General features: G+C 50.6%; 1 non-coding gene across 1 annotated transcript in view; it reads right to left on the minus strand.

Moving 5' to 3' along the window:
- The window catches only part of LOC126446476 (small subunit ribosomal RNA), a 1,908-nt gene extending 878 nt beyond the window's left edge, over positions 1–1,030 (minus strand). Inside the window, exon 1 of the ribosomal RNA XR_007583299.1 lies at positions 1–1,030. This exon is cut by the window's left edge and continues 878 nt beyond it. This is a non-coding gene — a ribosomal RNA (small subunit ribosomal RNA).
- Positions 1,031–5,000: the final 3,970 nt, after the last annotated feature.

Below are 5,000 nucleotides of genomic sequence, written 5' to 3' on the forward strand. Positions count from 1 at the left end.
CTGTTCGTCTTGCGACGATCCAAGAATTTCACCTCTAACGTCGCAATACGAATGCCCCCGCCTGTCCCTATTAATCATTACCTCGGGTTCCGAAAACCAACAAAATAGAACCGAGGTCCTATTCCATTATTCCATGCACACAGTATTCAGGCGGGCTTGCCTGCTTTAAGCACTCTAATTTGTTCAAAGTAAACGTGCCGGCCCACCGAGACACTCAATAAAGAGCACCCTGGTAGGATTTCAACGGGGTCCGCCTCGGGACGCACGAGCACGCACGAGGCGGTCGCACGCCTTCGGCTCGCCCCACCGGCAGGACGTCCCACGATACATGCCAGTTAAACACCGACGGGCGGTGAACCAACAGCGTGGGACACAAATCCAACTACGAGCTTTTTAACCGCAACAACTTTAATATACGCTATTGGAGCTGGAATTACCGCGGCTGCGGCACCAGACTTGCCCTCCAATAGATACTCGTTAAAGGATTTAAAGTGTACTCATTCCGATTACGGGGCCTCGGATGAGTCCCGTATCGTTATTTTTCGTCACTACCTCCCCGTGCCGGGAGTGGGTAATTTGCGCGCCTGCTGCCTTCCTTGGATGTGGTAGCCGTTTCTCAGGCTCCCTCTCCGGAATCGAACCCTGATTCCCCGTTACCGTTACAACCATGGTAGGCGCAGAACCTACCATCGACAGTTGATAAGGCAGACATTTGAAAGATGCGTCGCCGGTACGAGGACCGTGCGATCAGCCCAAAGTTATTCAGAGTCACCAAGGCAAACGGACCGGGACGAGCCGACCGATTGGTTTTGATCTAATAAAAGCGTCCCTTCCATCTCTGGTCGGGACTCTGTTTGCATGTATTAGCTCTAGAATTACCACAGTTATCCAAGTAACGTGGGTACGATCTAAGGAACCATAACTGATTTAATGAGCCATTCGCGGTTTCACCTTAATGCGGCTTGTACTGAGACATGCATGGCTTAATCTTTGAGACAAGCATATGACTACTGGCAGGATCAACCAGGGAGCTGCGTCAACTAGAGCTGAGCAGCCGGCCGCCCGGGAGTGTGTCCCGGGGCCCGCGCGAACACGCAAGCGTCCGCTCAATTATTCTGCAAACAGGAGGAGGCTGAGCTCCCCTGCACAACACACCTCGAAACCCTCTCAGGTCCCGGCGGCGCGCAGCGCCGTCCTAAGTACTTGGTCGGGTTCGAGAGAGGCGCAATCGCCCGGAGTTAGGCGAGTAGACGCTTTTAGGTGCGACCACCCGTGCTCCCAACTGAGCTTGCCGCTGCCGACAGAGGCCCGGGAGCGTGCTGTCGTGGCATTGCCGGCGGGAGACAACACGCGCCACCTACGGTGACCGGCAGCTCCAACGCCAGCGCCACAGAAGGACAAAAGCCCCACTTGGGTGCCGAAGCGAACTCTCCCAGCACAGCGCACGCGCCAACACGTCCGCACAGCTGCGATACAAACCACCTGCGAGAACCGCTGGGGCGACCGAGCAGCAGACGGCGTCGCGGCGCCGAGCGCCGGGCGGCGGCGCATCCTCAGCGCACACAGTCCTCAATCGGACCAGCACACTGCAGATGGCCACCGCGCTTCGCACCGGGCCCGCGAGGACCTACTTTGGCCGCAAGGCGCCGCGAGCAGGGGGCGCCGGCGCGCAGCTGCGCCGCCTGCCGCGTCCGTCGGCCGGCGCGCCTGCCACTGGCCGCCCCCACCAGCCGGCTGTAGCGCGTGCGCCCACGCACCGCGCTGCCAGCACGCCGGGCGGCCCCCCCTCACCGGCCGGGGACGGTCCCACCCAGCCACCGCCGCGTATCGCCTCACACCCAGATCCCCTTTCGCGTTCGTGGGCATGGTGGGTCCCCTTTCACGTTCGTGGGCATGGTGGGTATCCCTGAAACAACCGGTTAATAGCTCGACCGATCGTCGCCAACACTGATTCACCTCTAGCGAGAACAACCGCACCACAACGGGTTACCTGTTGTTCATTTGCGTAACGTCACCAGCAAACGTAGACGTCCATCGCCATTTGCAACGAGTATTGCATGCCTGTGTCAGGTGTCACAACACACTACGTCCTGCCCACATAGACGCAACAACATGTGCACGCCTCGAGAACACGTGGAAGGTAGCCCCCGTAACGTATGCGGTGTCCATTGCGCGAACGACTGTCAGCCGGCCTCTGCAGGATGTCGCAGATGTGGAACGCGGTGCAACATGCTATCACGGTGTGTGAGAAGAGACGACTACGTCCGAATACACGCTCCACTACATCAACAGACTGCTCATGCTGATCGCCATCCAGGGCGTCCGTTCCTCCCACACGTCTGAATGGCGTACCACACTGCAATCCAGCTCTTATAGGGAGACGACACGTAGCTGCGTGCACAATATTTGGACTGTATGGTCTGCCGTTGCTAGGCGCAGTCGTCGTACGGTCACACATGTGCCACGATGTATCATTCAGTACATACGGACCAATGTGCAGTACAGTTTGTGGGTTTTGCGTACATCGGCGGACAGGTGACAGGCCGTACCACAACGTAGGCTGAGTACGTCGGCATGCGAAGGGCATTGAACATGCAAACTTCTCAACGACCAGCTTGCGAAGGCAGGGGGAAGGGGGGGGGGCATGTACGTCCTGCTGCTATCCACATTACAGTGTATAGCAGGAGCATGTGGAAAGTCAGCAACACCTGCAAGGTGTTTAACATGACGCGATACACAGGGGACCGGGCAGTGCGAATAGCGAACTATATTGCGAGGGTTGCGGTTAGGCAACACTACACTAATTTAACGAGTTGCATAACAATTACAGAGCAGGTTCAGCGACAACGTGCGTCAGGTTAAGGCGCAATATAGGTTAGGTTGAGGCACAATATAGGTTAGGTTAAGGCACAACATGGGTTACGTTAAGGCACAAATTGGGTTACGTTAAGGCACAACATGGGTTACGTTAAGGCACAACATGGGTTACGTTAAGGCACAAATTAGGTTACGTTAAGGCACAAATTAGGTTACGTTAAGCACAAATTAGGTTACGTTAAGGCACAAATTAGGTTACGTTAAGGCACAAATTAGGTTACGTTAAGGCACAAATTAGGTTACGTTAAGGCACAAATTAGGTTACGTTAAGGCACAAATTAGGTTACGTTTAAGGCACAAATTAGGTTACGTTAAGGCACAAATTAGGTTACGTTAAGGCACAAATTAGGTTACGTTAAGGCACAAATTAGGTTACGTTAAGGCACAAATTAGGTTACGTTAAGGCACAAATTAGGTTACGTTAAGGCACAAATTAGGTTACGTTAAGGCACAAATTAGGTTACGTTAAGGCACAAATTAGGTTACGTTAAGGCACAAATTAGGTTACGTTAAGGCACAAATTAGGTTACGTTAAGGCACAAATTAGGTTACGTTAAGGCACAAATTAGGTTACGTTTAAGGCACAAATTAGGTTACGTTAAGGCACAAATTAGGTTACGTTAAGGCACAAATTAGGTTACGTTAAGGCACAAATTAGGTTACGTTAAGGCACAAATTAGGTTACGTTAAGGCACAAATTAGGTTACGTTAAGGTACAATATGGGTTAGGTTAAGGTACAATATGGGTTAGGTTAAGGTACAATATGGGTTTAGGTTAAGGTACAATATGGGTTAGGTTAAGGTACAATATGGGTTAGGTTAAGCACAACGTAGGTTAGGTTAAGGCACAACATAGGTTAGGTTAAGGCACAACATAGGTTAGGTTAAGGCACAACATAGGTTAGGTTAAGGCACAACATAGGTTAGGTTAAGGCACAACATAGGTTAGGTTAAGGCACAACATAGGTTAGGTTAAGGCACAACATAGGTTAGGTTAAGGCACAACATAGGTTAGGTTAAGGCACAACGTAGGTTAGGTTAAGGCACAACGTAGGTTAGGTTAAGGCACAACGTAGGTTAGGTTAAGGCACAACGTAGGTTAGGTTAAGGCACAACGTAGGTTAGGTTAAGGCACAACGTAGGTTAGGTTAAGGCACAACGTAGGTTAGGTTAAGGCACAACGTAGGTTAGGTTAAGGCACAACGTAGGTTAGGTTAAGGCACAACGTAGGTTAGGTTAAGGCACAACGTAGGTTAGGTTAAGGCACAACGTAGGTTAGGTTAAGGCACAACGTAGGTTAGGTTAAGGCACAACGTAGGTTAGGTTAAGGCACAACGTAGGTTAGGTTAAGGCACAACGTAGGTTAGGTTAAGGCACAACGTAGGTTAGGTTAAGGCACAACGTAGGTTAGGTTAAGGCACAACGTAGGTTAGGTTAAGGCACAACGTAGGTTAGGTTAAGGCACAACGTAGGTTAGGTTAAGGCACAACGTAGGTTAGGTTAAGGCACAACGTAGGTTAGGTTAAGGCACAACGTAGGTTAGGTTAAGGCACAACGTAGGTTAGGTTAAGGCACAACGTAGGTTAGGTAAGGCACAACGTAGGTTAGGTTAAGGCACAACGTAGGTTAGGTTAAGGCACAACGTAGGTTAGGTTAAGGCACAACGTAGGTTAGGTTAAGGCACAACGTAGGTTAGGTTAAGGCACAACGTAGGTTAGGTTAAGGCACAACGTAGGTTAGGTTAAGGCACAACATAGGTTAGGTTAAGGCACAACATAGGTTAGGTTAAGGCACAACATAGGTTAGGTTAAGGCACAACATAGGTTAGGTTAAGGCACAACATAGGTTAGGTTAAGGCACAACATAGGTTAGGTTAAGGCACAACATAGGTTAGGTTAAGGCACAACATAGGTTAGGTTAAGGCACAACATAGGTTAGGTTAAGGCACAACATAGGTTAGGTTAAGGCACAACGTAGGTTAGGTTAAGGCACAACGTAGGTTAGGTTAAGGCACAACGTAGGTTAGGTTAAGGCACAACGTAGGTTAGGTTAAGGTACAACGTAGGTTAGGTTAAGGTACAACGTAGGTTAGGTTAAGGTACAACGTAGGTTAGGTTAAGGTA

The sequence above is a fragment of the Schistocerca serialis genome, unplaced genomic scaffold, assembly GCF_023864345.2.
Source record: "Schistocerca serialis cubense isolate TAMUIC-IGC-003099 unplaced genomic scaffold, iqSchSeri2.2 HiC_scaffold_393, whole genome shotgun sequence".
In the NCBI taxonomy this organism is placed as follows: Eukaryota; Metazoa; Arthropoda; class Insecta; order Orthoptera; family Acrididae; genus Schistocerca; species Schistocerca serialis.